Source organism: Podarcis vaucheri (assembly GCF_965113315.1).
Source record: "Podarcis vaucheri genome assembly, chromosome: 5".
Classification (NCBI taxonomy): Eukaryota; Metazoa; Chordata; class Lepidosauria; order Squamata; family Lacertidae; genus Podarcis; species Podarcis vaucheri.
Genome location: NC_138763.1, coordinates 94,806,351 through 94,819,097, shown reverse-complemented (window position 1 = coordinate 94,819,097; position 12,747 = coordinate 94,806,351). Strand labels below are relative to the sequence as shown.

Here is a 12,747-nt window from a genome sequence, read left to right as displayed (position 1 = left end):
CTCTGCTGTTGCAAGGCAAACCGTTACTTTTATCAGTACAAGAAGGCTTCAAAAAGGCTAATGAATAGACTCTGTTCAAAGCAAGCCTGAGAACTGACTTTTATCTCATTCTAGTTGCAACATCTTTGAACACTCTGAAACCCCTTGGCTTCTCACCCCCCCCTTTCCTGGGAAGAGTCCCAAAGCAGGAGCTTTCTGTACATGCTCAGGAACCTCAACATGGGGCAGGACTCCTGAAGGAGGAGAAAGGAGAGGGAACTAGAAGGGAAATATATACTCTGTGCACATGACTGTGAACTCGTGCTTGTTTGTGAACTGTCACACTTGCTCCTTCTACCAGTTCATGGATGGTAGAAATAAAAGCTTTTTCTCCGAAACTATTCCTTGAGTGTCTGTTGACTCCCATTTTCCCTTTCCCAGGCGCAATATTTTTCCCACCCGAGGGCAGAGCCTCATAAGGCTACACCGGAAAGCCCAGTTGAGGACATAATTTGGTTTTCAGTAAGCACAAGCACCCAAGAAGGCTGCTGAGTGCAGAGATAATTTGCAGAATAAAATGAAGGAAACTCACAAACACCCCTTGGCCACTTTGTAAGTAAGCTGACCGCAACAGAAACCATGCACCCCATCCACAATAATTTCAATGACATTTTCCCTCAATTCCAATAAATTTTGAGTGCACGTTGACCAGATGGATCTTGTGGCTGCTGCCAGCACTGAAATCAGAAGTGAAAAGGCAGCGCTGGTAAAGTCCTTCCTTGACTTAGATGCTACAGCTGTCAGTAACAGAATCGCATTTGTGGCCCTGTCTGCCTGCCTCCTCAGGCCTCTCTCTGCCTGGCATTGCCCATTCATGAACAGCTGGGGGGAGGTTTCAAAAACTTAGAAGCCATTCCAACACCCCAAAGTGGTCTCCAAGTCCCAGAGCCCCAGAATACCTTGGAATCCAGAGGCCTCTGATTCTGAGGAGGTCTGAAAAGAATAATTGCCATGGGTAAGACATAAGCGCTACCCTTAATACAGTGGCCTCTCATATTTAAAACCACAACATAACAGACCCTCCAATTGTCCCTATTTTTCAGGAACAGTCTCAGATTTACAGAAGCCATCCCAGTTTCTGATTGAATCCTAGAATGGCCCACTTTTCCTTAAGGTGTCCCTATTGTCATCAGATAAATATTGGAGGGTATGGAGTTATGCAACCCCCAAGCCAAGGAGATAAGTAACTATACAACCTTTAGAAGACATCTGAAGGCAGCCCTGTATAGGGAAGTTTTAAAAAATGTTTTATTATGTTTTTATATATGTTGCAAGCCACCCAGAGTGGTTGGGGCAACCCAGTCAGATGGGTGTGGTGTAAATCATAAAAATATTATTATTATGGAATAGGATAAGTTTTTTGAAAAAAAAATGTTTACTGTTTTCATATATGTTGGAGCAGCTGGGACAAACCAGTCAGATGGGTGGGGTATAAATAATAAAATTGTTGTCGTTATGGAATAGGACGTCCCTATTATAAAGCAAAGACATCACCTTGCCAACAAAGGTCCGTATAGTAAAAGCTATGGTTTTCCCAGAAGGGATGTATGGAAGTGAGAGCTGGACCATAAAGAAGGCTGATCGCCGAAGAATTGATGCTTTTGAATTATGGTGCTGGAGGAGACTCTTGAGAGTCCCATGGACTACAAGATGATCAAACCTATCCATTCTGAAGGAAAATCAGCCCTGAGTGCTCACTGGAAGGACAGATCCTGAAGCTGAGGCTCCAATACTTTGGCCACCTCATGAGAAGAGAGGACTCCCTGGAAAAGACCCTGATGTTGGGAAAGATGGAGGGCACAAGGAGAAGGGGACGACAGGGGACGAGATGGTTGGACAGTGTTCTCGAAGCTACCAGCATGAGTTTGACCAAACTGCGGGAGGCAGTGGAAGACAGGAGTGCCTGGCGTGCTCTAGTCCACGGGGTCACGAAGAGTCGGACATGATTAAACGACTAAACAACAACATTATAATTGGAGAAATGTTGGAGGGCATGTTAAGCATGATGAAAGAATGGTTTAAAAGGTGCATCGTTTTGCCTCTTTTTTACACATTTTTATGGTGATTTGAGAAGGGGGTTGGGTTGCTTTCGACTATTTCTGGAGTGTACCATCTCTTACGTACTCAACACAGTAGACCAAGGGTCGGCAAAGATTTTGTGGCTTGGGCCGGTTCACGGTCTTGCAGATTCCACAGTGGGCCGGAGTGTGTGTGTGTGTGTGTGTGCACATGCACAAACACTATTTCCGGTGTTCCTTCCAGTGCGTAGGATGTGTGCGCAGCTTCCCATTGGCTGCAGGACCTTCCTGCAGCCAATGGGAAGCTGGCTAGCATCGCTGAAGGCGGTCCCCGCTCTGCTCCACTCCGGTTTAGCGCAGTGCACGGGAGCCGACCGAACAGGAGGCAGGGTCCATGGGTCGGTCAAATGACCCCCATGGGCCGGTTGTGGTCCATGGGCCTTAGGTTGCCGACCCCTGCAGTAGACATACTGGAACATCCCTGCAACACCCTTATTCTCACACAACTCCTTTCACGCTAGTCTGCCCGGAAGGCATGTCTGCAGATCAATGCCATGTGCATGTGCAGGAAAGTGGCGATTACTGAGCGGCGAGAGATGAATTTCTGCACATACTCCGTGCGCCCTCCTTGATTACTGTTTCGACCAGGGCTGAGGCCTGACATTCAGAACCAGTTCCAGGGCCACCGCCAAGCCCGGCTTCAAATTAACTGCTATCTGCGAAGCTTTATTTATAATTAAAAGTAACCTGCCACTGCTCAAGCTGACTCCTTTCGGTTCAATCTGTGCACCTGCTGCTGCCACAAATAATTCCGCTCCTTTCCACAGTCATTCCACAGTTTTGGCCAAGGGGAGCAAAAAAAGGGGAGAGGGCCTGCAGCTGTGATTGACAAGCAATTAAGAAAGAGGAACAGAGAAGTCCTGCCCCTTCCGTTCATAGGTCATAACAGGGGCATAAGGGCTCTCCTTTATTGCAGTCGCTTGTCAGTTGCAGAGCGGCCTTTGCTTCCATTGGCTGGAAGGGAAAAAGGAGGCGAGGAGGAAATGGGCTGACTTCTTATGGAGAAGCCAGCAGCCCCCCAAGTTGTTGTTTTCCTTTGTAAGCATAGCTTGATGTTGGGAACGTGCAAGTTTGCAAACTTGCGTTCTACTCAGGCATTAAGCATGCAACCCCCCCCCCCGGTGTCCCTATTTTCCAGGGACAGTCCTGGATTTACAGAAGCTGTCCCGGTTTCTGATTAGATTCCAGAATTCCTGCTTTTCCTTAGAACATTCCTATTTTCTTCAGAGAAATGTTGGAGGGTATGGAGTTCTCTGACCCCTGAGCCAAGGGGATGAATAACTCTGCAATCTTTAGAAGACATCTGAAAGCAGTTTTTTTTTAATGTTTAATGTTTTATTGTGTTTTTATGTATGTTGGAAGCTGCCCAGAGTACAGTGGTACCTCGGGTTACATATGCTTCAGGTTACATACACTTCAGGTTACAGACTCCGCTAACCCAGAAATATTACCTCGGGTTAAGAACTTTGCTTCAGGATGAGAACAAAATTGTGCTCTGGCGGCGCAGCAGCAGCGGGAGGCCCCATTAGCTAAAGAGGTGCTTCAGGTTAAGAACAGTTTCAGGTTAAGAATGGACCTCCGGAATGAATTAAGTACTTAACCCGAGGTACCACTGTAGTATAATAATAATAATAATAATAATAATAATAGTAGTAGTAGTAGTAATGGAATAGGACACCCCTCTTTTCATCAGAGAAATGATGGAAGGTATGAGCATGGACTCTAGATCAGGGCTGTCTTAAGCATATGTGGTGCCGGGGTACAAAGATCTGCCCAGCAGGCTCCCCCCCACCCCAGTTGCCCAGTTCCAGGTGCGCAGGAGGGCGGAACCAGCCAGTCACCTCAGCGTCTTGCTGGCTTGGTCGCCCCTGAACTCATGGCACAGAGCCGCCCACAGCAGAAGAGCCTGTCACGGCGCTCCGACCAACGGGCAGGCTCCTCCCTAGACTCAACTCTTGGGCCCCGGACTCTTGGCCTGTGTGCTGGTCCCGAGGGTTAACCGTTCAGCGAGGTCCGAGTCCAGTCCGAGGTTGAGGGTGCGGTATGGAGGCTATCCGTCAAAGCTGAAATGGGGTCCAAGGCAGGGAGTCGGGTGGGGTCAGGAACTCTGGCAGAAGAGCAGGACAGGGTGCAGGCAGGAACAGGCTACCAACAACGTTGCTCCCACAACCTGGGACTGGGACTGGCTGGTTTTTATCTCCCCCGAGACATAGGGTGGCCTTGGTCCACAGGTGACTCACCTCTCCTGGCCTGGAGGCAAGCACTCCTTCTGTGGGAACTTAGTTCCCTCCGCCTCTCTGCCCTGAGCCTCTGCAGCTCAGAAGAGGCTGGAGGGTTAGTGGACCCAGAGGCAACTTCAGCTTCCCCTGACGGGGCTGAGAGTGGAGCACCTGCAGGCAATGGGTCCTCCATCATCTCAGGAGCCAGAGCAGACTCAGCTGGTGCCTGCACCTGAGGATCCAGCACAGGTGAGGGCCCTTCAGGCTCAAGCCCCAGCCCCTGCTCAGCTGGTTCTGGAGGCGGGGACTCCTGTGCAGGCTGGGATTTCTGTAATGCAGCAATAGGAAGTGGGAGAGACCCATGGCAAGATTGGCCACGGAGCCAAGAAAATCTGGGATCCGGCTTTTTTTAGTTTTTCACAAAGTGAAAAACCTTTCACAAAGTCGTTGACCTTTTTTTTTCTTCCCAAAATCTAAATAATAAAAATAATCAAGTTTTTGAGCTATTTTAAAGGAAATTCGCCCAAATCTACACTTCTGAAATGGGTTGCCATAAATCCAGATTTTCCCAGACATTTCAGCAATTTCTGCCCGGATACTGTTCCTGATGGCCCAATCCTGGCTACGTCTGGGAATGAATGAATGAAACTTTATTTGCGTCAGCCGTCAGCCATCGCAATAAAACAACATTACGATATACAAAGAATAGAAATGAAAAGTCAATTGTATAAAATACATTTCAGGGTTCTGAATCAATAGTCAAATAGTGGGTCTTATTCTAATTGCCCCAGTTAAAAACCTTGCAACCTTTGCTGTCACCTTTCGCTATGTCCGGGAAATTCTGGAGGTATGTGGCAAAGGTGGTATTGTACAGGTGTGCTGTGTTAGGGAGCTGGACCATAAAGCAGGCTGATCGCCAAAGAACTCTTGAGAGTCCCATGGACTGCAAGAAGATCATACCTCTCCATTCTGAAGGAAATCAGCCCTGAGTGCTCACGGGAAGGACAGATCCTGAAGCTGAGGCTCCAAGACTTTGGCCACCTCATGAGAAGAGAAGACTCCCTGGAAAAGACCCTGATGTTGGGAAAGATGGAGGGCACACGGAGAAGGGGACAACAGAGGACAAGATGGTTGGACAGTGTTCTCGAAGCTACCAGCATGAGTTTGACCAAACTGCGGGAGGCAGTGGAAGACAGGAGTGCCTGGCGTGCTCTGGTCCATGGGGTCACGAAGAGTCGGACACGACTAAACGACTAAACAACAAACAACAACAAGGTTTCTGTGCTGACTTACAAAGCCCTACACAATTTGGGACCAGGCAGTTTTGCCTTCCTCCATATCATTTGGCCTGGTCATTGGGGTCAGCTCATGAAGCTTCCTCCCCCTGGTTCTGCCATCAGGGGGAGAAGTAAATCCTCCTGTAGCAACCAGGGGAAGGGGGACATTTCTGTCACAGCACCCTCTCTATTGAGCCACCTCCCCTCTGAGTTATGGCAGGCGGCCTCCATTGATGATATTGTGTTGCATGCTGAAAATTCGTTTATTCTCCCTAAACGTTGCTAGCAATTAAAACCAGTTGGATTTGGATTTCCCGTTTTGATGATTGTGATTCTATAGGTGTTGGTTTTATTGTGGTTTTTTTACATTGTGCTGCTTACTGCTTTGCGATTCTTAAATGGTTAGGAAATACGTTAAAATAAAGTAAAATCGTTTTCTAAGTTCTGTGAGGGCCAAACTTACACATACAGCAGCTCTCATAAGCCCCAAGTTTTTTCCTTACTATGTTCAGCTCTTTTTGTTCATTGCACATAGAACCCAGCACTTTTTGCTATTAGCCAAACCCAGTCCTTTACATCTAACATATCAAACCGCACAGGCAACTTGTGCTATTCAGAAGTCCTATTGAATCCAGCGGGGCTTACTCCCAGATAAGTGAGGGTAGAATCACAGTCAAAGTCATTGTTTACAGTGGTATCTCGGGTTACAGATGCTTCAGGTAACAGACGCTTCAGGTTACAGACTCTGCTAACCCAGAAATAGTACCTCGGGTTAAGAACTTTGCTTCCGGATGAGAACAGAAATCGTGCTGTGGCAACGGGAGGCCCCATTAGCTAAAGTGGTACCTCAGGTTAAGAACAGTTTCAGGTTAAGAATGCACCTCCGGAATGAATTAAGTTCGTAACCTGAGGTACCACTGTATTTACAGTCCACTGGGATCCCAAGCCTGAGTTTGTACTATTTGGGTATACAGTGGTACCTCCGGTTACAGACGCCTCATGTTACAGACACTTCAGGTTACAGACTCCGCTAACCCAGAAATAGTAAATCAGGTTAAGTACTTTGCTTCAGGATGAGAACAGAAATCGTGCTGTGGCAACGGGAGACCCCATTAGCTAAAGTGGCGCTTCAGGTTAAGAACAGTTTCAGGTTAAGAACGGACCTCCGGAATGAATTAAGTTCTTAACCTGAGGTACCACTGTAATCAGGGGCGGAGAAAGGGGTGTCTGGTGGGTGCTGTCCGCCCCAGGTGTCACCACCAAGGGTGGGTGACAAAATGCCGACAGCACTCACCACTGGGCCTGCAGCGTGCCCGAGCCACTCGTCTCTCCTGGGTGTGACGCGGTGTCTTGGGCACCTGCAGGTTCCGCTCTGTCCCAAACAGTCCGCCCACTGCCTCCCCCTCAGCTGTAGGGCAGCAGAATGGTAGGAGGCAGGCAGACTCCAGAGGCCCCATGGAGTATCCTACCTTGGCTCACCCCGCCCTGCGGGTGGCTGGCCCCGCCCCTGGGTGCAGGGCACGCAAGCCACCCCAGGTGCCCAATCGGCTTGCTCCGCCTCTGGGTATAATGTCGGACTAGGTCTGATGAAACCCATCATACACACAAAGGCACAAGCTATGGTTTTCCCAGTAGTGATGTATGGAAGTGAGAGCTGGACCATAAAGAAGGCTGATCACCAAAGAATTGATGCCTTTGAATTATGGTGCTGGAGGAGACTCTTGAGAGTCCCATGGACTGCAAGAAGATCAAACCTCTCCATTCTGAAGGAAATCAGCCCTGAATGCTCACTGGAAGGACAGATCCTGAAGCTGAGGCTCCAATACTTTGGCCACCTCATGAGAAGAGAAGACTCCCTGGAAAAGACCTTGATGTTGGGAAAGATGGAGGGCACAAGGAGAAGGGGACAGCAGAGAACGAGATGGTTGGACAGTGTTCTCGAAGCTACCAGCAAGAGTTTGACCAAACTGTGGGAGGCAGTGGAAGACAGCAGTGCCTGGCGTGCTCTGGTCCATGGGGTCACGAAGAGTCGGACACAACTAAATGACTAAACAACAACAAGTCTAGAGACACAGCGAGGGAGCAAAGTTGTAAGCAGAGCAGATAAATCTGAGGTCATGCCCTGCCAGAAACTGCTAATCTGACCATGCTTGGTTGCCTGCCAGGCTTTTCCAGCCTCATCTCTCCATTTTCTTGGTCCCACACAGTTCTCAGGAGCTTTCAGCTGAGCTCCAGTTATCGCCAAAGCAGACATAATCAAAGCAGAATGTACATGACGTTTAGTAGCTCGAGGCAGCAGATAGGGAGACATAACATGGTGTTTGGTTTCCCAGGTTTTGGCTCCTGCTCCAAGAATCCAGTGATTCCTTGGGTCAGCCACTGCCATAACCTTCAGCTTGGGTAAGCTGGCGGGCAAATATTTTGCCAGCTATCTGTTGGAGGGAGGGAGGGAGGTCAGGCTTTTTGCCTAATATGAATACGCATCTTGAATGTCCTGATGATAAGTCACACAGAAGGGTTTATGAAGTTAAATTTAACTGTGTGTGTGCATGGGAGCACAGGCTGAATCGGTTTGAACAGACAGTCGTGGTGTTTATCTACTCCAATTATTCTGCCATGACCAAAGTTCACAAAAGCCAAATAAAAACAAGGAACCTCCATGCAGAGGCAATCTGTCTCTGACTACCAGATCCCAGGACAACATAAGAGGAGATGATTATTTTCTTAATTGTTTGTCAGGCTTTTTGACTAGTCTCTGTTGTCAAGGCCACTAGCAGGAGAGTTCCCCTTCCGCACCAGGATTGCGCCTGATACTTTTTGCACGCAAAATCTGTGCTCTTAGGACCCCTTCCATCTTCTGGGCTGAGCACTGGAGCCTCCACACTAGTTATTAGACCCAAACTGGTCACATTTTGAGGGGGCAGCAATAGTTAGTGGGTTTGACACAGTACGGTTTTGAAGCATGTTGGGCTTTCTGTTGTTGCTGGTGTCATGATTAAAAGCTGCTAGTTGAAAAAGAGAAGGCTCTTTAATAGTTGTGTAGCAGACAAGCTCACATCCTCCTACATTTCTCTGATGAAACTAGGGATGTCCTATTCTATAATAATATTAATGATGATCTTATTATTCATACCCCACCCATCTGACTGGGTTCCCCCAGCCACTCTGGGTGGCTTGCAACGTATAGAAAAACGTAACAAAACATTAAACATTTTTTGAAAAAACTTCCCTATACAGGGCTGCCTTCAGATGTCTTCTAAAGGTTGTATATTTACTTGGTTCGGGGGGGGGGGCACATAATTGCATACCCTCCAACATTTCTCTGATGAAAATAGGGATGTCCTATGGAAAAGCAGTACATTCCGAGATCAAATCAGAAACTGGGACAGCTTCTGGAAATCCAGAACATTTGGAGGGTTTGCTGTAAATACATCGCTTACAGAAATGTTAAGCCCTCTTTTTTAACCTGGGTGCCCTAGACAACAACCTGGGTGCCCTAGACAAGCAATGAGAACAACCTAAATCAGCCCCTCTCAGGGGAGCCAACTTGAAGAAAATATGGGAGGAGCAGGTGTCACATGACACAGTGCACCCACACCATTTGAATGGCAATGCCCATCAACCTTGGGGAAATAGCCTCCCTCAAATATTTTAGGGGTGTGTGAAGGGACCTCAGATCCTTAGGAGCTGGTTCCTATGGTCCTCACCAGAGATGGAGGCTTGAGCTTGCTTTGGTGGCCATGGAGCAAGGGTGCTGGAAGAAGGAAGAAGTTGCATAGAACACCAAGGACCGACTAGAGTTATTTAGTGAGTCATGGATGTAAGGCTGGAAAAAATGGTGCTCTTGGTGTCGAGGGAAAATGCCTGAAACCAAATCTTCCCCCATAGCCCCAAATCCAGCACACTGGGTATAGCTGCTGCAGACCAGGCTTCCTCAACCTTGGCCCTCCAGATGTTTTGAGACTACAATCCCCATCATCCCTGACCACTGGTCTTGCTAGCTAGGGATCATGGGAGTTGTAGGCCAAAAACATCTGGAGGGCCAAGGTTGAGGAAGACTCTCAAAGTGTCCCTGTTTTCCAGGGACAGACCTGGATTTACAGAAGCCATCCCAGTTTCTGATTTGATCCCAGAATGTCCCTCTTTTCCTTAGGCCATCTCCATTTTCACCAGAGAAATGTTGGAGGGTCTGGAGTTATGTGGCCACCGAGCCTAGGAGATAAGTAACTATACAACCTTTAGAAGGCATCTGAAGGCAGCCCTATAGTGGGAAGCTTTTAAAAAAGTTTTATTATGTTTTTATATATGTTGCAAGCCACTCAGAGTGGCTGGGTCACCCCAGTCAGATGGGTGGGGTATAAATCATAAAATTATTATTATGGAATAGGTAAAGGTAAAGGGACCCCTGACCATTAGGTCCAGTCGTGGCCAACTCTGGGGTTGTGGCAGTCATCTCGCTTTACTGGCCAAGGGAGCCGGCGTACAGCTTCCGGGTCATGTGGCCAGCATGACTAAGCCGCTTCTGGCGAACTAGAGCAGCGCACGAAAACGCCGTTTACCTTGCCGCTGGAGTGGTACCTATTTATCTACTTGCACTATGATGTGCTTTCGAACTGCTAGGTTGGCAGGAGCAGGGAGCGAGCAATGGGAGCTCACCCCGTCGCAGGGATTCAAACCGCCAACCTTCTGATCGGCAAGTCCTAGGCTCTGTGGTTTAACCCAGAGCACCACCCGTGTCCCTTATTATGGAACAGGATGTCCCTATTTTCATCAGGTAAATGTTGGTGGATATGCAATAACAAATCTCATTAGCTGACTTGAGAGTTCCAAATGTTAGCCGCCTCCTCAGGGTCTCCAGGACAAGAACTAAAGTCTCAAGGCGAGGTAATAGGAAGAAATGGGCACACTGTTGTCAGCTTGGCTTGTGTGCTTCTACCATTACTGCCCTCCCCTGCTCATCAGACCACATGTTGGTCCCATGACAGAGCAAGTGCTGTCCACATCTCAGCAGCTTCAAGCCCCTGGCCTACAAGGCACAACTCTCACACAATGCTCGCTGTCTCTCAGGATCTGTGCTTCTAGGAGCTTGACGGGCCTAGCCTGAATGCCTTTCTAGTCTTCCTTTCAGGGCCATTTTGGACAATGACCCTAAGCAATGTTGTTATTGCCACCCCCAAGCAAAGCCGTTGTCATAAGAAAATAAGAGTTTCCAACGTGCTTGTATCTTGCTGCACTGGCAGAGAAGCAAAAATGTTTTTCTTGCTCATCACAGTAACTCTATATCTACACCATTTTGTGTAAGACTATTAGTTATTATAATTTCTGTAGTGCAAGACACATTACGGAATACAAGAGGACAGGGGTTTCCATAATCTGCTTGTACAGTGGTACCTCAGGTTAAGTACTTAATTCGTTCCGGAGGTCCGTACTTAACCTGAAACTGTTCTTAACCTGAAGCACCACTTTAGCTAACTTTCTGCTGCTGCCGCACCGCCAGAGCACATTTTCTGTTCTCATCCTGAAGCAAAGTTTTTAACCTGAAGCACTATTTCTGGGTTAGCGGAGTCTGTAACCTGAAGCGTATGTAACGTGAAGTGTATGTAGCCTGAGGTACCACTGTATATTACAAGTTGTAATAACGAAACACAGTTTTTGGGAGCTCAGATCTTGGCATCTGGACCTCAGAGGTCCAAGCTGTTGAGGATTGGTTTCCTAGATTAAAAGGAATACCGTTGAATAGTCCCAGTAATACTATCCTCGCTTCATAGGTAATTAACTGACATAAGACTATCCAACTGACATTAGACCAATGTCTGTCTAGACAAATGTTTGTGTCACACTGTGTGTCCAACAGCATTCTCCACACCCCAGTGTAATATACATCTGAGATTTATGAAGGTAAAGCTTCAGCTAGAAAATAAACCTAAACATGATAAACCTTGCTATGAAGCCTTGGTTCATATGTAGACACTTGAACAGCCCAATCACGTTTACTCAGAAATAAGTCCCACAGAGCTTACTGCCACTTGCTCTCACATATGTGTATGGAATCGTAGCCTTAATATCTTTACATTTGATTGCAACATTGGCTTGGATAAGTCAGAGCAAAAAAACTATCCACCTGGAAGACAACTTCCCTGCTTTTCAGCTGAGCTCAAGAGATCTGGCCTGATTGGGGGGGGGGGGGAATAATAATAAACTGTTTCGTGTTTCGCATCTGATCAGTTTCACATGATGTGCTTCCATGCTGCCCTTGCGCCCACAGCCGAAAGCACACATGACAACACCCATGCAGTTTCTTGCACCTTACCTTCTAGATCCAAGCGTTTTGATCAGAGGCGGAGGCCCACGGTGCTATCTTCAGCTGAGCCAGCTTCCCAGCACATTTATTTCCAAAGTAGTTCGCTTACCCCTCAGACTTCCTGTAAGTCATATCCTTTTGTGTGAATGAGAACAGTGGTTTTTCGAAGTGGAAGCAGCCAAGTCTTCTCCACTCCCCTCAAGATCCGCCCAAATAGGTGAAACGAAGCGAGAAATCAAAGTCCGTAAAACATACTTAAATATATCTTAGGCAAGGAGGAACCGAGTGTAGAACATGGTTGGGGAAGAGCAAACATACGTATTGGAATAGCCACGCAGTGTCAAGTAACAAGCAGGCACTCACAGGCTATTTTTACACACAGCTTCTCTGTTGGCAATGCTTCAAAGATAACTGAGTGACAGAATATAATGTTCTGCGATTGGCCAGCCCCCAAGGGTGATTCAAACCATAAACCGCCGCATTTTCATGCCATCGGGTGGCGGGCGCAAATGTTTTCATGAAAGTCATCATTAAAAATAATAAGCCAGAAATGTGCCCATGAGTTATGCACATGATTGTCTTCGTGGTGTCATTTCATAAATAGCCCATTTCATCATCAGGGCAGGACAGATGTATCGCGCGCTGCATTCTCCGAGACACAGCCCTGCCTGTCCTTCGGAAGCCAATAGAAAGAGCGGCTTTAATGGGAAAGACGCTCAAGCATTGAGTTTCATTCTGAAGGTTGCAGTAAAATATTAGATAATGAGTGGATGTTGCATGTCATCAGCAAGCTGGGCTTTGCTCTTGCAAATAGGAAACGGGCTGTTCCCAAC

The 12,747-nt window shown here is 47.5% G+C and overlaps 1 protein-coding gene across 2 annotated transcripts in view; it reads right to left on the bottom strand.

The window, feature by feature from the left end:
- Window positions 1-12,260, bottom strand: part of LOC309532593 (cardiac-enriched FHL2-interacting protein) — a 36,650-nt gene extending 24,390 nt beyond the window's left edge. For both annotated transcript variants that reach the window (XM_082223047.1, XM_082223048.1), the window contains exon 1: window positions 11,924-12,260. The gene's annotated coding sequence lies outside the window, so the exon portion shown is untranslated. The remainder of the gene's footprint in view (window positions 1-11,923) is intronic.
- Window positions 12,261-12,747: the final 487 nt, after the last annotated feature.